The sequence below is a fragment of the Mus musculus genome, chromosome 2, assembly GCF_000001635.26.
Source record: "Mus musculus strain C57BL/6J chromosome 2, GRCm38.p6 C57BL/6J".
Lineage (NCBI taxonomy): Eukaryota > Metazoa > Chordata > Mammalia > Rodentia > Muridae > Mus > Mus musculus.
Window position 1 is genome coordinate 163,122,403 of NC_000068.7, and position 24,468 is coordinate 163,146,870.

General features: G+C 44.5%; 1 long non-coding RNA gene across 1 annotated transcript; it reads left to right on the forward strand.

Annotated features, from left to right (window-relative positions):
- Positions 1 to 212: 212 nt before the first annotated feature.
- Gm11454 (predicted gene 11454) lies at positions 213 to 23,951 on the forward strand. The gene is made up of 3 exons (NR_166402.1): positions 213 to 376; positions 18,434 to 18,802; positions 21,067 to 23,951. It is a non-coding gene; the product is annotated as a predicted gene 11454 (long non-coding RNA).
- The last annotated feature ends 517 nt before the right edge of the window (positions 23,952 to 24,468 follow it).

Genomic DNA, 24,468 nt, shown 5'->3' on the forward strand with positions numbered 1-24,468 from the left:
CCCGTGCAGCGCTCTATGGCTGATGTTTCCAGCCACCAGCTGGGGGCTGAAGAGAACAAATGTGTAAATCAAGTAACGGAGAGGAATGTTGCCCTGGCTTGTGTTCCTCAGCCAGTCCAGTCTGTCTCTGTTGTCACATGGTACACCTCCCTGCCTATGGGTCTGCTCTTGTAAGGACCAGTCCAGGTGGCGTCAGGCACCCACGTGACTCCACTCGGCGCCCAGCCAGACTAAGCACAGCCCAGTGACCCTGTTTCCAGCTGAGATGAGATTCTCAGTTCCCACAGTGAACGCTGTGACAGCTCTTCTCTGAGGACACAATTTGATCTGGAATATACTTCTAATAGTTCTTCCTTTATAATTTGTGGAGGGGCAGGTAAGATCTCCCCGGAGGAGAGAGGGGGTTAATCACAGTTCCCTGTGTTGTTAGCAAACAGTTCTCTGACTTTAGGAAATACATGTTCTCTCAGGTAAGTGCAATCTCCTGGGGCAGGCCGTCCTTCACTGATGCCCCCTCCCATCGTAAGAACAGGCACAAAGAGAAGAGCAAGAACCCACTGAGCAGGGGAGCAGAGATGATGCAGAGCATTGCTGGGGGCGGGAATGGGGTGAGGCTGTTGCTATTGGTGGCACATGCACAATTATAAACAAAGACACACACACACAAAGGAGGCCAGCGGCAGAGGTACCCACATCCTCTGGAATTCTTGTTCCTTGTGTGTGTGTGTGTGTGTGTGTGTATGTACACATGTGCATGCATTCATGCAGATGCAAAAATACAAGTTCTGGTGTCATCTTTAGGAATGTTGTCCACCTCCTTTAGGCAGGCTCTCTCTTTGGCCCAAAGCTCACCAACTAGGCTGGGTTGGCTGGCCAAGCCCCAGGAGTCTTTACCTGTCACAATAGTGCAGGACTATAAGCACACACCACAATGCCTGCCTTTTTAAATGTGGCTTATGGAGGTGATTGGACTTAGGCCCTCCTGTTTTTAAGGCGGGTGCTTTATAGACTTAGCTGGTTTTGTTTGTTTGGTTTTGTTTAGTTTCGAACAAAATCTCAATCATTTATATTTACCAGTGAAGATTCGGGAGCCAGATGTTGGGGCGAAAGCCTGCTACTTCAGAGACAGAGAAAGCACCCAGCTGACCTTCCTCTTCAGCCGACATCCCAGAAGGAATCCACCCTCACATCAGCTCAAAAAACCTCCTTCAAACTGAATGTCCCCCTCTTCTACTTCCTGTGAGCCTCTCTATCCATCCCCCTGACTCCCTCTTCCTCTCTATGGTTTCATCTTAATCCTATGTTCACTTCCTGTCAGCTGGTTGCTCGCTCTGTCTTCTGACCTATGGTTGGACTTATTTAATCCTGCTTACGATATTCAAGTAGAAGGCTCTTGGGTTAAAGGTATGTGTTAAAGCTGAGGCCCACCACAACTAAAAACAGGGTTTTCCAGTAAATAACACAAGCCCGGGGTTCACAGTGTGATGATCAAATATCCTGCAACACCTGGCTGGAGGTGCTCTCTAGGAGAGACTAGATCACAGGGATTCTGACCCCATCAGTGAACAAGTCCATTGATGAGTGCGCACCTGACTGGGATGCTAGGGGCAGTATCAAGCTGGAGGAAGTCACCGGGGACAAGCCTTTGAAGGGCACACCTTGTCTGGGAACCCTTCCTCTCACGCCGTGTCTGCTTCCTTGCACCACAGAGCATCTCTGCTCTGCTGTCTGTTCCCACCATGTTTTGCCTCTCTGTGGGCGGTCTTCACCTCATAGGTCTTCAGTCTCTTTATTTAGCATCAGTAACATTTTCATTGTAGAACCTTTCACTTCCTCCGGCTGGTTTATTCCTATGTTTTCTTTTGTGAATGGGCTTATTTTCTTTATTTTTTAAATTAATGTGTTTATCATTGGTATATAAAAAGTTATTGATTTTCATATGTTGGCTTTGTATCTTTCTACTCTGCTGAACATATTTTTCAGATCTGAGATCTAAGTATGAGAATCACATCCTCTGTAAGAAGAAATACTTTGAGTTCTTTCTTTTCTCTTACTGTGTTCTTTCTATTTCTTGTCTTACTGCTCTGGCTAAGAATCCTATACTATTTTGAGTAAAAGTGGAGCGGGTGAATAACTTTGCCACGTTCTTGATTCCAGTGGAAATAGGCTTGTCATAGGCAGCCTTTACTATGTTGATGTTTATTCCTTCTAGGTTCTTTAGGGCTTCTTTAATATCCTGAAGGATGTTAAGTTTGACCAACAGCCTCCTCTGCATCCATTGAAGTTATCATATGGTTTCTGTCTCTGAGTCGGCTTATGTGATACATTGTAGTTATTAATTTGTACATGCTGAATCAATCTGAAAGGAAGCCAACTAGATCCTAGTGTATGATTTATTTATTTTTAATCTTATGTGTTTTGGCATTTTTCCTGTGTGTATGTCTTTGTACCATGTATATGCCTGACGCCTGTGAAGGGCCAGAAGAGGGCACTGGGTTTCCTGGAACTGAAGTGGCTGGCAATTTTGACAACCCCCCCACCCCCCCCACCCCCCCACCCCCCCGTAGGTGCTGGAAATTGAACCTGGGTCCTCTGGAAGAGCAGCCAGTGCTCTTAATTGCTGAGCCATTTCTCTAGCCCCAGTGTATGATTTTTTTTTTTTTTTACAAAAATGCATTGTCGACTTGAGTTTGCAAGCATTTTATAAGGAATTTTTGTATCTATGTCCATCAGTGAAATTGGTGTGTTGTGGGGTAACCCTTCTTGTGCACAGTGTAAAGGCTGTCTTTGTAGTATTCAAATGGTGATTTCTGTCCTGGCAGAGTTGAATACTGGCTGGCCTCTGGATGGTTCATCCCCTGCCTCAGTATTTTGTAAACATATACCTTCATCACCCTCTGGCTTAAAGAAGAGCTGATGGACAATACTGAGGTAGGACAGGGAGGTGGAACTTCCTGGAAGAGAGAAAGGGACTATGGGAAGAATCTGGTGCAGAAATTTTTCCCAGTGTGACACGGAGGTGGAGGGAACCGGTGCTGGGACCAAGTGAGAGTTAACAGGCTGCGTGGTAGATGTGGACTGGAATGTTCAGGCTGATGTAAGTTAGATGAGCTAGCTGGGAGATGTCCGGGCTGATGTAAGTTAGATGAGCTAGCTGGGAGATGTCCAGGCTGATGTAAGTTAGATGAGCTAGCTGGGAGATGCCCAGCTCTAGCATCTAAGCTTTTGTAAGTAAGGTTCTGTGCCATTACTCGGGAGCTGGCAGATCTGAGACAGTCTGGCAACAGCCTGTATGTTTTTGTTCTTGTGTCTTTATCTCCTTTAGGTACCAGCTATAGTGGCTTTACAGACTGACTTAATATCATCCCCTTCCCTGTCTGTCTCCTGGAATACTTTCTGGAGCGCTGTTCTTAGTTATTCTCTAAAGGTCTGATAGAATTCAGCAGTGAACCGGTCTGGTCCTGGGCTTTCTGTTGTTGATGGCAGGTCGCTTCTGCTGTTTCAATCCTCTTGTTTCATGTACGTTGACTTAAGATATTTTCATCTTTTTGGCTTAATCTTGGTGAGTTGTTCGTGTCTAGTAATGGGTCCATTTCTTCTAGACTTCTAACTCATTGGGATATGTTTTCAAAGTACTCTATAGAGATGCTCTGACATCTGTTGGCATCCACTGTATAACCTCCCCCTTTACTTCTACTTGTATTTATTTATTCATTTTGGGTCTTTGAGGCAGATCCTCGTGTGGCATAGGCTAACCTCCAACTCAGTAAAGATTATTTGGATTTCTGATGCATTTGTCTTTACCCTCCAACTTTGGGGTAGCATGGATGTACTCCAAAATGCCCAGCTTCTAATCTTATTAGTTTGCCTTTTCCTCCTCTTTTATTCGGTTAATTTGGTTAAGAGTTTGTCAGTGTTCCTTATCTTATCAAAAAAATAACTCTTTGTTCTTTTAGTTTCCGATTCATTCATTTGTGTTCTTGTCCTTATTATCTGTCTACTAGTTTTAGGTTTGGCTTGTTTGCATTTTTTTTTCTCTAAAAAAATGAGTTGAATTATTAGGTTGCTTATGTGAGTTCTTGCTGATTTTTAAAATGTTTTTATTACCACCTATTAATTATAGACAATAATGGCTTTCATTACTGCATTCTCAAGCAGGTGTATAATGTGTTTCTAGCATAGCCATTCCCCGTTGGTCCCTCCAATTCCTGCTAATCCTCCTCCTCTTTGCAATTAGGCCTGTTCTATTCTCTCGTGTGTGTGTGTGTGTGTGTGTGTGTGTGTGTGTGTGTGTGTGTGTGTGCTCGAGGGCAAGTGTGTGCATGAGTAAGCAAGTGAGAGAGATCCAGCGGTTTTCATAAAGTTGTTTACAGGAGCATGAGTGAGGGTTTGTCTATAGCACTGAAGAAAATCTCTCTCTCACACCCCAGTCAACCTGCAACTGGTATAAACCCTCAGGGAGCGGTGGGGCCCATGACTCTCTCTCCTCTTCATGAGCGGTGTTGATGGGCCTGGTCTTCTGCAAATGTTTTGCAGGTAACATCAAACGCTATGAGTTCAAGAGTGCAATAGTTGTGCCATGGCCAGAGTCAGCCTTCCACACTACTCCTGCTGACCCCTCTTTCCTGCCTTTCCACGGTTTCTGCCCTTTCTTCTGTTATGTTCGCCTGGGAGGAGGTAATACAGATGTGCCAATTGTGGCTGGGCATGCAACAGTTACTTATTCTCGGTAGTTTGACCAATTATGAGCCTGTTGCATTCATCGCTGGCAGCTACAAAAAAGTTTTCCTGACAAAAGATGATAATAGTTCTAATTGATGGAGAACAATATAGTCGTTTAAAAGGCAACTCGATAGCTACATTGTATCCATTGTATCCATTTAGAGGAAAAAAACCAAACCAAAACAAAAACCAACCAACCAACCAACCAAAAAAAAAAAAAAAAAAAAAAAAAACCAAAACAACAACAACAAAAAAACCCAAAAAACAAACAGAACAAACAAACAAATCTGCAGTAGCTTCCCTACCAGCGCTATGAAGAACTCCTTCTATAGGGACTTCTGTCCATGTTTACAGAACCAGACTTTGAATTCCTTCCTGGAGACTAGGTATCTAATCCTAGCAGAAAACGGTTGGTTACCCCTATAACGGATTTGCCACTATTGCAACAGTGTGTTCACCCTGCTTGGTCATTTTGTGTTGTTGGTATGAAAGCTTTACAGCCTAATACGATTGTTGATAGCTCCTCCCCAGCAGCCTTCACAGCCCTCTCATCATTGAGTGCCAGCCCCCAGGGAGGATGCTTCCAGAACTGGCCCAGCTTGTTTTCTCTGTATCCTGTGACTCAATATGTGTGGCATCTTCAAAGCTCTTGTTGATCACTTAATGTAGGTTCTCATAGATATGGACTACCCTCTTAAAATTGCCTCTGATATACCCCAAAGGTTCTCTGTTCATTTGTATTTGATTTTGGGGCTTTCAAACTTTCCTGATTTCTTCAGTGTTCCACTGAGCATTCTGGTATATACTGCTCATTGTCCGTATTTGTGTACTTTCTTATAGATTGCCTTATTATTGATTTATTACATTATGATCTGATAAGATACAAAGAATGATCTTTATATCTCTCAAGACTTACTTTATGTCTTAAAATGCTATCTATTTCAGAGAAAGTTCCATGGGCTGTTGAGAAGGATGTCCGTTCTGTAGTTGTTGGATACAGTACTCTCTGTAGATGTCTTTTAAATCTATCTCATCTGCATGTGAAACTTCTTAATCCTTTTGAAAACAATTGTTAAGTTATTTTTCAGAGCCAGGCATAGTGGTGCAAATCTTTACTCTCAGCTCTTGAAAAGCAGAGGCAGACAAACCTCTATGAGTTCCAGGATAGCCTGGTTACACAGAATGTTCTAGGATAGCCAGGGCTACATAGAGAGACTCTGTCTCAACTCTCTAGCATGCTCAGAAACTCCTAAATGCTGGATATTAACTTTAAAAAATCCTTGCCAATTTGATAAGCAAAAGAAGTTGTCTCAATATTTTAAGTTGTATTTCTGATGTGATTAGCTCTTTTAAAATGTGGTACGTGCTAGCTTTATTTTTTGCTTTTTAATTTATTATTATTATGTTGTGTGTTGATGTATGTGTGGGATTTATACATGGCATGACTTCATGGATCTGGTTCTCTGCCTCGATTTCTGCATGGATTCCAGGTAAAGGGTGTTAAGTTTCCCTGTAAGCACCTTTACCCAGAGAGCTAGCTATCTGGTCCGCAGTTTTTATTATTAACTAATAATAACAAAATGTCTTTATGGGCTACAGTGTTATGTCTCTGGCACTTTCCTACCTTACAGACTGATGAACTCAGGGTCCATAGGTTCATATATCATCTTAAACATTTATTATTCTTCATGTTGAGAGCATCTTCTTCCCTAGCACTTTTGAATTAAATTGCCTAACAATTAAATGCACACTGTTTCTCCCCCCACCCCCCTGAGTGACAGAACAGCAGGACTTGTAGCTCTCAGGTGGCTGTGAATTTGTCCTCAATGACAAATTTCTTCATGTCTGTTAGTTACTTTTATTTTCTTCTGCAGGCTGAATGTCCTGTCCTCTGTTCCCTGGGGACATTGACAGTGGAATGTTGCCTTCTTTGTTTTGATGGAGAAGAAATGCTAGAAATTATGTCTTTGTTATATGGCAAATACTTTTTTTGAACTCAAGTTTTGTTCATGGTGGCTCCTGCTCTACGGAAGGTTGGCAGAGTGATGTTGAAGGTGTTTGTTTCCCCATTGGGAGTATCTCCTGAGCTTTCTACTTTTCTTACTTGCAGCGCCTTTCTTTCCTGGTTGCAGAAAAAGATTACTCTATATTTTATTCTAATTTCCATGTCTTAATTAAAATAATAATTCTTTGATTCTTTCAGGATTTATTGTGATATGTGGTGGGAGGCCTGGGATTTTTTTTCCCTGCCTCAAACTGTGAATGAATTGTTCCTGCATCCTTTATTGGGCATCTTCCAAAACTTCCCATTAATTTAAATGCCACTTTAATGGATACTAAATTCTAACAGGCACTGGGGTGTGTCTGCAGGCTTCTTACTCTTTCCAAGTGATGTCTCTTCATCTATATCATTTTTTAGTAATTATTATTTTATAGCCCATTTCATAGGTGGTAGATAAAATGTATTATTTATATTTGTTAAAAATTTACTATTTGCATCGTTTATTTCTCCATTCATAGTTTAGACTCAGGTTTTTATAAGTTTCAGTCTGTTGCTAGCTGAGGTTTAATTGCAATTCCATTAAGCTTGCATATGACTTTGAGAGAATCAATAGTTCGTAGCACTCTTTTCACTGTTTCATGTGCAGGTGTGTGTTGTTACTGCTCAGGGCTCACTTACAACTCTGCAAAGTCTTGACCTGCTGCAAATGCTTCTGCTTGGGCCTCAGAGACTGTACTGGTAGGGAGAAAATCAGTCAGTCTTTCCATCCGTCCATCCATCTATCCATCCATCCATCCATCCATCCATCCATTATCTGTCATCTATCTAGCTATCATATATTTATAATCTATCATCTACTTATGTGTCAACAATCAATCATCTGTCATCTGTTCATCATCTATTGATCCTGTATTATGCATTCATCTATCAAACAATTATCTATCATCTATTAATAAATTATCATCTAATATCTATCTACCTATAATCTATCAGTAAACTTTATCTATTATCATTGATCTATTATATATCATCTATATATGTACCAATCATCTATCTATCTGTAGATCAATTCTCATCTGTCTGTCTGTCTGTCATTTATCTGTCTATCTACCATTACAGTTATTTCCAGTTGGGAACATCTGGAGCAATTCTGTCTTGGGGGGATGCTTGGCAGTGTGTGGAGATAGCTTTATCTGTCACAGCTGGAGACCAGCAACTGGTATTTGGTGGGCAGAGGCCTGTGATGTTACTAAATATCTTACAGTGACCAGTCCAATGGCTATATGAGGCTGTCCCCTGATGTCCACACAATGGCCAAAACATTCATGTACCCATATGTACACACATGAGCAGGCAAACACACACACACACTGTTATACAAACACACACATTTGGCTTAATCTTCCTCCACTGGTGGGTATTGTGTTGATTTAGTTTTTTGGCAACTGAGAATAATGCTGTTATGAACATGGATATAGAAATAGCTTCTTGAGGGCTGGAGACGTGGCTCAGCAGTTAAAGGCATTTGCTACACAAACATGAGAACCAGGGTTATGATCCCGGCACCCCTGTGAAAGCCAGACACGGCCCCACACACACCTGCAGCCCCGCCACTGAGTGGGGCAGAGACAAGAGAATGCTTCCGGTTTGCTGGCTTCCAGCTTAGCTGAAAACAGGAGCATGAGGCTCAGTATGAGAGACATTGCCTCAAAGGAACAAGGCGGGGTGTACAGTAGGAAATCTGATGCCGTTCTGTAGCCTCTGTGCACACACAAGCACACATATACACACCCCACATACAAACAATTCTTCCCCTCTTTCTCTCTCCCCTGGCCTCAGCATCTCATTTGCATGGGTGATGAGGAGCATTGCTAGGGCACACAGCAGTTCTGGGTTCAGCGCTCTGAGGAACCACAGCACTGTTTCCACCTGCAGAGCTTGTGGGCTCTGGTTTCTCTACATCTTCAGGGCCTGCTTATCATCCCACCTCATTGTAACGTTTTGAATCACCCTGAGCATCTTTCTAGGTGTGTGTGGGGCAGCCACGTATCATTTCTGTAGACATGCCTGTTTAAGCCTGTTCATTTCTGAATCTGACTTTTTCTGACTTAGGTGCTCTTTATTACATTTGTCTGTTTGTTTGATGTGGAGGACACTTGTACCAAGCTATGCATATATGGAGGTCAGAGGACAATACATGGAGTCAGTTCTGTACTCCTGCTAGGTGGTTCCTGGGCATCAAACTCAGGCTGTCAGGCTTTCAAACAAGTAACTTTACCCTCTGAGCCATCTCACTAGCCCAAGTCCTAAGCTTTTGAACCTGAACTTTAAAGCATCGCCCTGCTAGGGCTGAGACTGTAGCCCTGTGGTAGGGTACTTACCTAGGACGTATGATATATGATGTATGACTCAATTCCAGTACTGCAAAAAAAAAATCACAACAACAAAACAAAACAAAAGACAAACAGAAAACCCCCACAAAGTGAAGTAAAATAAAACAACAGAATGGGGTGTATATATATCATGTTGCATTTTCCTTTTTATTAAACTTCTTCATTTTAACTGCTGGGTGACATATCCATACCTCTACTTATCCTCCCTATTGGACACTTGGAGGATTTCCTTGTTATTGTGACAGAGCTGCAGTGAGGGTCCCTGCTTGTTTCTATGGACCAGTTTTTAAGTAGTCATGATACAATTTTTCTTTAGCCAGTCTGAGTTCTCTAGAAAGACAGTATTGTCACAGAGACAAACACTCCTTTTGTTCTCTCAAGAGTTGTGAGTCCAACCTGTTTCCAGTCATTTGCTCTGCTTGGAAATTCCAGAACAATGGTACACGACAGCAGGGACAATGACCATCCTTATTTTGTCACTGACAGTGATGAGCTGGCCTTCTGAACTTGTTTGGGTTAGATGGTCTGGCCCTTTGGGTTGAGATAAATGTTATTTTTCATATTTTAAGGTATGATCTCTTTGTGTTTGAGTTTGTTTTAATGATTTTTTTTTATAGATTAATGTCATCATCTGGATTATTATAGTAACGACTTCTTATTATTTAGTTTGGAGATGAGTAGGTTGATACCCAGCCCCGCGTGGCCTGGAGGTCACTAGGTAAAGTAGGCTGGCCTTGAACCTGTAGTGCCCTCCTGACTCCTCTGAAGGGGGCGGGGCTAAAGGCATGTGTCACTCACCTGCAGAGGTAAACTTTTACTATCCCAGCAGCTCTGTAGTTCTGAATGTATCTTTCTGGTAACTGGCTGCAGCGTTGTATTGCCTGGGTCTTCTTTAGTGCTTTCTGTACGTGGGAGACAGTAATGATGATTGGCTTAGATGAGTCATCTCCGACTTAAGTCAGAGTGACAGGAGCTTTCCTTGTTTTAAGAGGACATTATTGAGATAATTTGCATTTAGTGAAATGCACAAGGCTTAAGCATATGGCATGATGAATTTAGACAAATATGCACAGCACAGACTCTACCACTAAATCAAGACACGGGGTGTTGTTACAGACCGGGGAAGCTGCCTGGTGGCCCTCCCACTCATCCCCTAGCCATCTCCATGGGATGGGGAGATGGCTCAGTGGATAAAGAACTTGTGTACCAGGATCAGAGTTTGGATTCTTAGAAACCATGGAAAGCCGGGTGGGTGTGGCAGCTCACGTGTAATCCCAGCACTTGGGAAGCAGGGGAGGAGGTTCCTTGGGGCAAGCTGCCTAGTTAGACTAGTAGACACACATGTACCCATACGCATTTGAACACACATACACATGTGTGCATATATCATGCATGTATTCCTTTAAAAGCATTAACCACTTCTCTGATTTCTGTCAACAGGAATTTATTTGTTGCTCAAGGGCATCATGTAAATGGCCTCTGTTTGTCTCTGCGATTGGCTTCTTCCATCCCACATGACTTTGAGATGTCTTCAGAGCACCATGTCAATAGTCTTTTTAGCTCTGTGAAATGAGCCGATAAGATTTTTCACCTTTTTTTTTATAACTCCCTGAAGGTTTTTTCACGTGGAAATGATTTGCTGTGTGGAAGGCTGAGGTAACTCATCCAGGAGCTCACGGGAGGCGGGAGCCACCAGTGAAGACATCTCTTAGTCAGTTCCTTTACACTGTCCCTCTGGGTGGGACTGCTCAATCCAGGTAGACCATTTGTCCTTAAGACAATTTTTGGTACGTGATATCTTTCCAGAATATAATCCATCCCATTGCGGTTTTGAGATTATAAGCACACGATTATACTGAGTCCTCTCCGAGTGTTAGGAACTATGATTTCCCCTTTTATAACATTTATGCTTCCCTTAATGAGAAATGCAGGTTGGGTCGTTTTTTTTTTTTTTTTTTTTTTTTTTTTTTGTCTTGTTTTGTTTTTTGTTTTGTTTTTTTTAAATGAGCTCTGAAATTTTTGTAGCTCTACTTCTTAGTGACTGTTATGGTTACAAATCAATATGATTACTATCAGTAATGTGTGTTCTATGCCCCTTCCATTCTGGATCCTAAAGTTATTATTTTCATATCTTTATGTGTGCTTTGTGTGTGTGTGTGAGTTGCATGTCCACGTGTGTGAGCGTGGGCATGGGCATTAGGTGCGGAAGCCAACATCAGGTCCTTGCTTTTCACCTTGTTTGATACTGACCGGGTTTCTTTGTCCCTCACCTCTGGATTCGCTGGATTCTGGATACTCTCTTGTCTCTGTCTCCCCATCTTGCTATAGGAACGCTGAGATTACAGACATGTGTCACTGCCTTCAGCATTACATAAGCCCTGGGGATCCGAACTCAGGTTCTCCTGTGTCCCCGTCAAGTCATCTCATCAGACCCTAGTGTATTGATTTAAGATAAAAATAAAAAACGCCAGCAGGCTGCTATTCCTTCTGGAAGCCCTGCTGAAGAATCCTTTGTATGCGTATGCATGCATGTGCATATGTGCTTGCGCACATATACATACATGCCCCTGTGTGAGTCACAGGGCCAGAGGCTAACTTCAGGTTTATTCCTCTGGAGCCTTCTACCTTTGTTTTGAAGCAGGGTCACTTTAATGGGACTCGAAGGTATCTGAGGGTACCTGACTAGGTTAAGATGACTGACCAGGGAGCCCGGGGCTTCTCCCTTCACCAGTCCCAGGGCTGGGATTGCAAGTGCACACCACCACACCCAGCTTTCATGAGCATGCTGGAGTGGAGCTCAGCTCTTCCTGCCTCAGTGACACTAACTGGCTGAGGTATCTCCCAGCCCCAACTCTTGCCTGCCAACTCATCCCTTTGCGTTCCAGTCTCTGCTCTCTCAGACCCATTTCTTTGTTTTCGGCTGTATTTTCAGCTTCTTTTCTCTGGATACTTTTATCTTTTGTATACTTCTATTTTCTTTATATCATTAGTTTTTGTTTTAGTTAAAGTACAAGGTGACGGGTTCCACATTTCATTTTCTTCCTTCCTTCCTTCCTTCCTTCCTTCCTTCCTTCCTTCCTTCCTTCCTTCCTTTCTTTTTTATTTAAGATTTATTTATTTTATGTAAGTACACTGTAGCTGTCTTCAGACACTCCAGAAGAGGGTGTCAGATCTTGTTACAGATGGTTGCTCTCTCCAGCCCTGCTCACTCGGCCCCGCTCACTCTTTCCCAAAGGTTTATTTATTTATTATATGTAAGTACACTGTGACTGTTTTCAGACACACCAGAAGAGGGCGTCAGATCTCATTACAGATGGTTGTGAGCCACCATGTGGTTGCTGGGAATTGAACTCAGGACCTCTGGAAGAGCAGGCAGTGCTCTTAACCACTGAGCCATCTGTCCAGCCCCACAGTTCATGTTCATGCATACTTTGTTTTGTTGATCCTCTTGCCCCCTCCTGGTCCCACCGCTCTCAGGATCAGCCCTCCTCTTCCTCCGTTAGCCTGCCTATGCTTTCAGGTCACGTGGATTCTGTTTCCCTCCTTTCCACCCCAGCTCTTAAGACCTGTTCCTGATCATGGTCCCCTTTCTAGCCTATGGCCCCCAATATACACATATATAAAAATTAAAGTCTAGACTCCACATACAGGAGGACGCATGTGACATTTGCCTTTCCAAGCCCGGGATACTTTACTGAAAATAGTAATTTCCAGGCCCATCCGTTTCCCTGTAAATGTCACAGTTTCATTTTTTTTATAGCTAGATAAAATTCTATCACATATATATGTACCATGTTTTTTTTTTTTTTTTTTTTTTTCATCTATCTGTTGATGGGCACCTAGGTTGGTTCCATTTCCTGGCTAATGTAAATATTGCAGCATACTTATTACGATTATCATATTTGGTGTTCTTTGAGACAGGGTCTTGTTATGTAGCCTAGGCTGGCCTTCAACTTCAACGAAAGAGGTCCTTTTGCCTCATTTCCAAAATGCTGAGATTAGATATATGTGTTATTACCACGATGGCCTACTTTAATCTTTTATAGAAAAATTGAAAACATAGTTTAAAAATATTTGTTATTTTCACTTTTCTATTACAAAAGTGTGTGAATTTAAAACCTTATTATAATTATAGTAATTGCATTAAGCCAGTCTCAGAAAGACAAATATTGTCTATTTTGTCTCACACGTGGTTCCTAGACTTTATAAAGCTACATACAATCCTATGTGTATCTATGATATGAAAGTAGAAACGAAATTATCTAGGGGAATAAAGGAGACTAACCAGAGGGGAAGATGGCAGAAGGGGAGAGTGGTGGGGGGAGGCATGGGGGAAAATGTGCTCAGTGTGTGGAGACTAACGGGGCGGGGGGGGGGATGGAGGAAGATGGGGGAGGGGAGAGTAGAGGTGTGGGGGCATAGGGGAAGCATGCTCAGTGCTCAGTGTTTTCTTACAGAAAAGTCTTTACATAACAGAGCTCTGTGTACAATGAATCTACACAAAGGAAAGTAGAAAGAGAAAAAGAAAAAGTATTTTTAGTTGTTTTGCTTGAATTAGGATTCAAATAAGGCTCCCACGTTCAGCTCACTGGATTGTGTCTTGTAGCTCTTTCCTTGCTTTTGAGTCATTGGGGGAACCACGCCTTTTGTTCCCAATGCTTCTTCTATTTAAACATAAATTAACGAGGGTTGTGGACACGGCTCAGCAGCTAAAGCACTTACTACACGCATGAGAGGTCTGGAGTTTGGGTCCCGAGAGCCCACTTAAATGCCAGGTGGGCATGGTAAAGCTTGCAGGTGATTCCAGCCTTGGAAGGCAGAGGCAGGGGGTCCTTGGAGCAAGCTGGCTATTGGGAGTAGCCATGCTGCCAAGCCCTGGGTTTGTCTGAGAGACCCTGCTTCAAAGAACAGAGGAAGGGTGATCGAGGAGGATTCCTGACATTAATCCTGGGCCTCGCACACAGGCACATGCTTAGAAACAGTACATAGAAGCAAAGGCAGAAAACGGGAGAGAAAAGGACAGGAAAACGAGTGGAACAACAGGAGCGTCAAGACGCAGACAAAAGGAGCTGAAGGATGAGGACGTGAAAATCCGAACGGGAAACATCACAGGCGTCATTTGGGGAGGATGTGCAGAGGGGTGTGGCCCTAGCAAATGCTTAATGAAATAGAGCCACACAGTGTTACCTGTATGGGGGCGGGGGGAAAGGGAGATATGCACGTATGTGTACATGCATGTATGTACCTGTATGTGTTTGGTGTAGGACACAGAGTCTGCCTCATTCCTCCAAGGCATGGTATCTTGCCAAACTTGGGGTTTGCTCTTTTTTTTTCCTGGCTGGTCTGGCTGGTCAGTGAACCCCAGAGATGCCCTGTCTCCACATCTCCAGGGCTGCGATCACAGGTTCACTCTGCTGTGCTTGGGCATTTACATGGGTGCTGGGGATTCGAACTTGGGTTTTCATTCTTATGCAGGAAGAGCTGTTAGCCACTGAGCTGTCTCCTTCTTTTCCCATGCCTTTGAAAAGGTTTGTTTGGTTGTTTGTTTGTTTGGTTTGGTTTGGTTTTCAATAAGGATCATACATCTGAAAGTTTGGCTTACTTAGAAGAAACTTGATGCCAAGGTTGTGCAGAGCAAGTTAGTTAGTGACTTGCATATGGCCTGGCTGCAAACCAAGAGACTCCCACCTTGTGTGATAACAGGACAGGGACAGATGGGCCCCCACTGAAAGCTTGTCAGTAGAAACATAGCAGCCCACTCTTGAAAGTATGAAGAAGGAAAACATATTACTTACTATATATATATAGTTCCTTCCTTTCTTTTTGTTTTTTCTTTCTGTTTGTTTTTGTTTTTTGAGACAGGGCTTCTCTGTATAGCTCTAGCTGTCCTGGAACTCTGTAGACTAGTCTAGCCTCAAACTTAGAGATCCAACTGCCTCTTCCTCCCAAGTGCTGAGATTAAAGGCGTGTGTCACCACTGTCCAGCCATATTAATTACTTTTTTATTTAATTTTATTTATTTATTTTTGTTTTTTCAAGACAGGGTTTCTCTGTATAGCCCTGGCTGTCCTGGAACCCACTCTGTAGACCAGACTAGCCTCTGCCTCCCAAGTGCTGGGATTAAAGGCGTGTGCCACCACGCCCGGCTATTAATTACTTTTCTATTTCTGCGATAAAACACCGTGACTAAGGCAACCTACAGTAGGAAGGCTTTATTTGGGCTTACGATTTCAGAAGGATGAGGGTCTATCACCATCACAGTATGGAAAGCATGACAACAGGGCGGCATGGCTCTAGGAGAAGCTGAGAGCACACTTCTTGAATGGCAAGCACAAAGCAGAAGAAACTGGAAATGGCATGGGTGGTTAAACTCTCCAGGCCTACTTTCAACTAGGCCAGACTTCCTAAACTCACACAGCACCACCAGGCAGCCCACTCTGCAAAGCGTACAGAAGGAGAGCATATTACTTACTATGTTTGTCTTTCTTTCTTTACTTCTTTCTGTTGTTTTATTTATATTTTTTGAGACAGGTTTCTCTGTACAGTTCTGGCTGTCCTGGAACTCACTCCATAGACCAGGCTGGCCTCGAACTCAGAGATCCACCTGCCTCTGCCTCCCAAGTGCTGGAGACCAAATGTGTAAGATTATGGGGACATTTTTCATTCAAACCATCATGCTTATGACAAATGTATTACTTATTATGTGTGTGTTTTTGAGACTGGTCTTATTGTGTAGCCCAGACTGTCCTTGAACTTATAATTTTCCTACCTCAGCTTCTTTATTACTTTATTGAATTTGTTTTGGGAGTTATGTAATTTATAAAGCACTATCCCTAAGGTGATGAGATCATTCAATTAGTGTGTGTGTGTGTGTGTGTGTGTGTGTGTGTGTGTGTGTGCATGTGTGTGTGTGTGTGCGTGTGTGTGTGCATGTGTGCATGTGTGTGCGTGTGTGTGTGTGTGCGTATGTGCATGTGTGTGCGTGTGTGTGTGTGTGTATGTGTATGTATGTGTGTATATATATCTGTTTGTGTGTGCACCTGTGTGTGTATGTGCATGTGTGTATGTGCGTGTACATGCATGTGTGTGTATGTGTGTGTATATGTATACTTGTGCCTACAGGTACACCTTCACATGTGTGCACACATGAGGACTCAGAGGTCTATGGTCTATGCTGAGTGTGTTTTTCAATCATTCTCTACTCTTTTGAGACAAGCTCTCTTACTGAGCATGGAATTCACCTATTCAGCTAGACCGTCTTGCTACAGAGTCCCAGAGACCCGCTTGTCTCCACCACCTCAGAGCTGGGACTATTGGAGTGCTCAGCTCCACTCAGTGTTTTCACACGAGTAACACATGCGATCACAAACCCTGCAAGGCAGACAGTGAGCTCTGAGAGCCCAAGTTCAGAATCTACTGGGGCTGGGATTTACATGGAAGGCTCTGGTTCTTTCAGCCTTGCCCTCATGGTCATCTCATGGTCACAGGATGTCCGAAAGACAAGGTGAAGAACACAGGGGGCAACGAGCCAATGGCAAAGGATGACATGTGCCAGCTGAGTCTCCACTGTGTTTAGTGACACTTTTCTAACACCCACTCAGTAGGTTTTTTTTTTTTTTTCACACCAATCACTTGCCAGACTTGGCTGTGTGGCCTCCCCTCTTGGCAAAGCAGCCAGCAAGGGTAGCATTTTAGCAGGGTATATCGAGTGGTACCAATGTTCTGTTGGGAAGCAGATTGGAGTGGGTACCAGGTTGTCTCTGTGGAAGGTGGGAGCCAAAGCAGGCGACATGTGCTAACCAGACACTGTTTACACGGATGGCTGAGTCTCCCTTCTCTTGGCTTTGGAGGCTGTGAATTATTTCCCTGGAATGGGATTCAGCTTTCAACATAATGCATGTATTTAATATTTAAATACCATGAGTTAGCTGGCTTTTTTTTTTCCTCTCCCCAAGTCAAAATTATGAGGATGAGACCAAATCTTGTTAAGATATAATCTGAGTTGCTCTGCTAATAAAAATAAATTAATAGGGGTCTGGGGAGATGGCTCAGTTGGTAAAGAGCTTGCTGTACAAACACGACGACTGCCTGAGTTCAGTTCTCCAGTGCCTATGTGAAAGGCAGGCGTGGCGGTGCGCAGCCACACTGCGGCACTGGGAAGGAGGGGACTAGAGGATCCCGGGGGCTCACTGCTCAGCCATCCTAGCCGACTCAGTGAGTTCCAGGTTTGGTAAGATGCTGTCAATCAAAAAAAAAAAGGCATAGGACTGGGAAGATGGCTAAGTAGGCAAAGGACTAGCTATACAAGCCCGAGAAGCTGAGTTTGGATCCACAGTATAGGTGGCAGTACACTAATCTCAGCACTGAGACAGGAGGATGCTGGGGACTCAGGGGCCAGCCAGACTAGCCAAACAGTGAGCTCTGGGTTCAATGAGAGAATCTGTCTTAAAAATTAAGATGGAGATAGAGGAAGATGCAGGTTTAGGCTTTTAAAAACTTACTTTAATTATTGTTCTTTAATGCTTCAACCATCTTTCTAGCCCATGACCCACCTGAAGTGGGGGAGGGGGAAGGTTATTAGGAAACAGGGCTTGTGGACCTATTTAGAAATAGTTCTTTGGGGTGATTCCAATCTTCACTGTTAGCAGTTCAATCCATTCACAAACACCAAACATGAATCAGTAGCAGTGGGGTGATCTAGAAGAAACCACGAGTCTCTGCCAATCTGCATGAGTCCACAGTAGTGGCAAGAAGCAGCCGGAATACCACCAGAAGTTCTTTGCCTTTCTCTCTACAGAGTCAGGATAAGTGAAGATCAGTGAAGAAAGCAAGGCTAAGCAAAGCAAAAGTGTCGTCAGCGAAGGGTTGCAAGGCGAACCAATGCAAGAGCATTGCCCACTGTCGCTTGGGTTAGACTTACACTTTCCCCATACATCATGTGCCTTCTAAAGCATCCACTCCAGCAAAACATCACATGCCCTCTCCCCAGGCAGCTCCCAGCAGAACACCATGTATCTGTTCTCAGCAAAACATCCTCTCATTCATTTCTAGGAAAACATCACATGACACAACTGAGCCTCTAAGGAAACCAGAGATTCCCACTTCAGGAGTCACACGACGTTGGCCTCTGGCATGCACACCTGTAGACACATGTATGTGCACGCACACACATACCCAAGTGACGGCATTTAGGTTTTAAAAACTCCCTACAAGTGCTTACCCATCCGTTTCCAGACTTTTCTTTCCATGCTGCTTTTCTTTCCTTCTCATTCTCAACTCATCATTTCAACTGCTGTCACTTTTCTTTTCTTTCCAGAGCTGAGGATCGAACCCAGGGCCTTACACTTGCTAGGCAAACGCTCTACCGTTGAGCTAAATCCTCAACACTGCTGTCTCTTCTGATGGACACTTTGGCCCACAGAATGCTGGAGAGAACTCGTAGTTGGAACTACTCATGCTGCAGAAGGGGAAACTGAGGCACAAGGAGTCAGGGAACTCTCTGATAAGTACTAAGTCCTTTACCCTCCTGTTTTTTCCAAAGCTGGGATTTAGATAGAAGTCTCTGATTGTATTAGCCCTGCCCCTTTAGATGGAAGTCTCTATCATTCACAGTCACTCCAAGGCCAGAGGATGTCTGCAGCATGGGATGAAAGTCACACATATGAAGAACTAAAGTCAAAAGATGGTATGTGCCAGCCCAGCCTGTTCTGTGCATAGTGACACTTTCCTGAAGACCACCCAGCAGTTCTGATGTGGTCACCTCAGAAGGCCAGTCTGTGTTTCATTAGAATCTCCATTCAGATGTTGGGAGAAGCCTTTGTTCGACTCTGGGAAGGAAGAACTAAGCTTAGCTAGGGAGGTCGCCAGCCAGAGGGTGTGGTTTTGCCTTGTACAGCCATTGTGGAGGATGCTCTAACAACTCTACTCACACTTGCTGAGCCCCCTGACTTCAGGGAAGGAAAAAAAGAGAGGGGGCGGGGAGGGAGAAAACAGCCTTTAATCCCAGCACTTGGGAGACAGAGGCAGGTGGATCCCTGTGAATTTGAGGCCCGTCTGGTCTACAGAGTGAGTTCCAGGACAGCCAGGGCTACAAAGATGAGCCCTGTCTCAATAAACCAAACCAAAACAAAAGTAAATCAAGAAAAAGAAAAACTCCTTTTTCTGTATTGTCAGGCATCCCTGAGGATTATACCTATTAAATTGTTATTGGTCCAGCCTTACCAGTCACCTCTGTTTGGAGCAGATGTCAAATCATGCATCTAAGACTTACTTATGAGGGCATGGAGGGTAAATCTAGACTCTGTAGTGTCCTGAGGCTTCATGGTCTAAGGCAGGTTAAGTCCCTCCTGGTGAAAGTCTTGGGTTTTGGAAAGATGTAACAAACCTTGTTGGAGCCAGAATTCTCTTCCTTTTAAAAATCGTTTTAAAATTTGCCATGTATGTGCCTGTGCCAAAGTGCATGGGTGGAGGTCAGTGGACAACTTTGGGGAGTTGGTTCTATCTATGTGTTTTCTGGGAGTCAAGCTCAGGCCATAAGATTTGGTAACAAGTATCATTACCTGCTTGGTGGTCTTGCTGGCCCTGGACCTAGGACTTTCTGCAGGTAGATTCAACTGTGTGGAAGGAAGCTTGGCTAGTCTTCAGGCGCTGGGGACTCTAAGACCACGCTCCATAAGAATGCCTATGGAGCTTGTCCAGGGTGCTGGATAGATTTCTGTCATCTTGACACAAGTTAGAGTCACCTGAGAGGAGGGAACTCCAGTTGAGAAAATGCCACTAGAGGCTCCTGCTGTAGGCAAGCCTGTAATGTAGGGCATTTCCTTAAATTAGTGATTGATGGAAGATGACCCAGCTCACTATAGGTGGTGCCACCCTTGGCTGGTGGTTTTGGGTGCTAGAAGAAAGCAGGCTGAGCAAGCCAGTAAGCAACATCCCCCCATGGCTTCTGTGTCAGTTCCTGCCCTGAATTCCTGCACTGACTTCTCTCAGTGATGGACTGTTACCTGGATGTATAAGCTAAAAACAAAAACAACAACAACAACAACAACACCCCCAACTCTTTCCTCTCAGAGTTGCTTTTGGTCATGGCGTTTTTATTACAGAAAGAGAACCCCATAAAAGACACCCAGCTTATCTGTGTAGTCAGTTTGTCACATTTCCACATGTGTCCTTGAGTTGTCTCCATGGTCAGACTGGGCAAAGGCTGGGGACCAGACAAGGAGTCTACTCTGTCTTATTTGGCAGCAGTACACTACTATAGGGGTGGCAACGGGTGTTGGTTTAGTTGAAACACAGAGGGTCCTCCTGCCTCAGGCAACTCAGCTCAATCACCTGCTTCAACAGGAAGAAGGGAAGAACTCAGGTCCTAGTGCAGGACCAAGAGGTTTCAAGAAATCCAAATACCCACCCCAGCCGCACAGCACCCCATAGCACGCAGGATTGGCTGAAGCATTCCATCAGCCTGCACTTGCCGGAGCTTGGGGGCTGGGGCGAGGGGAGAGCAATGTTGTCACTTTAATTGCATTGGCATAAATATTTGATATTCAATAAATTAGATCTGGAGCAAGGAAAACATTCTTGCAAATGGATTTTTTACCTGGAGCCCAGCCCCATTAGCAGAGGAGAGGAGGGCAGCCTGCCCCAGGGCCGGTAATTAACTCAAGTGGAGCAGAACTAAGCATTTCTGACAGCCTTCCTGGTCTAGAATTAACTGTCATCTCAGAGGGAAAAAGAAACTGTATTGTCACATTAAGGTTTTCGCGAGGCTCGGCTGCCACTGCTGGGCTGGGCTCCATCTCCTCCTGATGCCCTAAGATGTGTTTTCATCATTAGAGACAAGTTTAAAAGCGACTAATGATGTATTTTATATCCACGTACCTGAATCACAGACTTCACCAAAAGAGAAGACATTAGCATGGTAATTCAATTTTTTTTCCTCCCTTTTGGCAGATGTAATGAAACAAGATGCGGTGGGTGCCGTTAGAAGTCACAACACTGTGATATTTGAAGATAGCACCGTCTGGATTTTTTTCCCCTCCTCTCCGTATCAGGACTTGCCTATAATGAGCAATAGCTCAGCCCGTGTCTGTCTTCACTATCTCCCCTTCACCCCCACCCCCAACCAGCGTTTATGAAAGTAGCAATTGCTTCTGAGAAAAAGAAAACCGCTGGAGCTTGAAGCTCCTGCTGGAAGCCACTGCTTGCCTCAGTCTGTGGAAACCCAGACGCTAGAAATCGGAGTTTTGCCGCGCTTCACCTTGCCAACGTGTGCTCGGGAGTTTTATTTTTATAAGGTCAGAGAGTTCTCTGCAAGACTCAGCACACTGGCTGGAGAGGGATGGCTGCATGCCCCCCCCCTCTCTTTCTGTGTGTGTATGTGAGCTGTGTGGGCAGGTGTGAGTTGTGTAGCTGTTTACACAGGCTACACACACCTGAATCTCCTGGGTTCGGCCCCCTTTTGTTAGTTATTGGCACCATTTCGCCCCTGAGTCTCTAGAGGCTCTCCTTTCTTTCTATCTGGCTGGCCCTCACCTTGGCCTGGACACTGCCTTCTGTCTGCCTTTACTCCCTGTGCCATGGAAGGTGTGACGCTGTGACTTCCCCACCCCCAGTTTTCCTCCTGGTGTGAATCTGTGACCCTTGCCACTTCCCACCAGCTTTCTTCCTGGCACCCCAGCAAGTGGCTCCCTGACCTTGGCTGCTCATTAGAATCTTGAGATCCTGTGTTGAATAAACCAGAACACACATCATGGGGTCTAGTCAGCTTGGACGTTCTTTTGGGTGACTTCCCCTTTGAGTCTTAGAAAACACCAATCTTGACCACACCCCTTGGATTTCTTCTCCACCTCAGCTCTTCCCCTGGTTAACTTCCAGGGTCCTCTAAGACCCACCGAGACGTTACATTCTCTGTGAAGCCTTCCCTAACTCCTGTAGTCTGAATTACGAGTATTTACCCATCCATCCACCCAACCATCTATCCATCCACCTATCATCTAGCTAGCTAGCCATCCATCCATTCATCCCTCTCTTCAGCAAGTACTGAGTGCTTTCTGGTATCTTGTGTTGGGTCATGGAGACAACTTAGCAGAAAGAGATTTGAGGAGTCTCTGGCATGGCTTAGGGAGACAGGAAAGGGTCTCTAGAGAAAATGGAATTTGGGGGTGATCTGAAGGCTTGCAGGAGTTAGCTATAGAAGGGGTGAGGGCAGATAAAGGATTGAGTTGTGTCATAGGGGAAGGGTTAGAGGAAGGAGTGAGGTTCTGCCCCTTACAGCATGGTGTATCTGCGAGCAGAAGCTACTCAGTGTGCATTAGTTCAGTGAAAAGCCACGGCTAAAGGGCTAGTGGGAGTCTGTGGAACACAGTGGGTGAAAAATCAGAGGGTAGAGAGGATGATGGGGCGTCTCCTTGTGCTTCCCAGAGAATATAGGTAAAGAGGAAGCACAGAGCCAAAGAGGAAATGAGTATTCCCATTTCCCAGATGCAGAAAATGGATAGCTAGTATGTCTAGCAGGAGATTGTCAGGGCTGGCATGAACACAGGCAGGTGGCTCTGGAGTACACATGTTCAGCCAATGAACCATGCAGCCTTGGCCCAAGCTACTGCCTAACCAGAGCTGGATGCTCCTCTGTGCTCTCTCTTAGCAGCCAAGCTCTGGCTTGGGTCTGACTCCTCAGGCTATAGGAGACTGGGGGACCAGGGAGAACTGAAGAAAGATTTGAATTTGCAATAACATTCAAGAGGAAGGAATTTCAGTAGGAAATATTTTTTTTAAAGGGAGTTGAGAGTCTTTTGAAGAATAACAAGTCTTCTACATTGAAGGATACAAGGGCCGTGCCAGTGAGCCTTTCTTGAGTGCTGAGCCTGACGGTGCAGCCTTGAGTCCCGGTGCCTCCCTCTGTCACTGCTACCTATGTTCCCAGACTTTGGAAGCCATCTCAGATGCCTCGCCCCTCATCTCCATGTTTTACGAAGGTTTCACTTACAAGTGGTAAAACGCACCGGTTTAAGCATTGAGTGTTACAACTGGTTTTTTAAACAGTAAATCCTGGGTGTTTTTGTTTTTGTTTAATCCGGAGTTTCCATGTTCTCTACACCTGTTTTTCCTTGATGTTAATGTCTCTCCCATTACCATAATACACATGCATGGTACGTAAGACACTTGCATGGGCACGTGGTTAGGAGCAGAGTTCCAGACTGCATTTGGATTTTACTAGCTTCTCCATGTGCAGCTCTGTCTGTTTCAGGACCCCAGGCTGCATTCAGATCTCATGACTTCTTAGCCTTGTCTGCTCTGTGACAGTTCTCCGTCTCTTCACTTGTTGTGATCTCGACAGCCATTTTTGCCAAGTGTATCTCCATTGGGGGTTAACTGGTGTTTTGTTTGAGATCAGACTGGAGTTACGGGTTACGGGGAGGAGACACAGACATCGGGAGCACATGGTGTCCACGTGACTTCCACTGGGGATCCAGAGCACTTTTGTATGTTTTCATGTGTGTGCAGATATACATGTGTGTGCTGCTGCCCGTGTATACTGGTCAGTTTTTATTATCCAGTTGAAACGAGTCACCTAGGAAGGAGTGATCTCAACTGAGGAGTTGCCTCCATCAGATCAGCCTATGGTCGTGCCCGCGGTTTTCTGGACTGCTAATTGATAGAGCAGCCCAGTGTGAGTGGTGCTGTCCAGGCAGGTGGTCCTGGCTTGTATAAGAAAGCTGACTGAGCATGCTCTGTAGGAGCCGGTGTGCAGCGGGTTTCTGAGTTAAGTCCCTGCCTTGAGTTTCTGCCCTGACTGACCTGGAACTATCAGATGAAATAAATGCTTCTCTATCCCAGTTTTGTCTGGTCATGGTGCTTTTCCCAGCAACAGAAATCGAAATGGAACTATGCGCATGCGTGAGCCTGAGGTGCCCTGAGGACAACCTTAGGTGTTCCCCAATCACAATCCCCTCCCTCCCTCCCTCCCTCCCTCCCTCCCTCCCTTCCTTCCTCTCTTTTTCTCTTTCTCTCTCTTTCTAAATAGATTTTTATTTACTTTTATTTTATGTGTATGAGTGTTTAGCGTGCATGAATAGTGTGTGCACCATCTGCATGCAGTGCCTGAGGAGGCCAGAAGGGGGCGTTGGGTCCTCTGGAGCTAGAGTTACAAATGGCTTTTAGCTGCCATGTGGGTGCTGGGCAATGAAATGATGCTCTTAACCTCTGAGCCCAGGCCCTAGGTTTTGTTTCAGCTTACTTGCTTGCTTGCTTGCTTGCTTGCTTGCTTGCTTGCTTGCTTGCTTGCTTGCTTGCTTTGAGACCGGGTCACACTATGTAGCCTCGGTTGGTGCTTTCAGGGTTCCTCTGATTTGA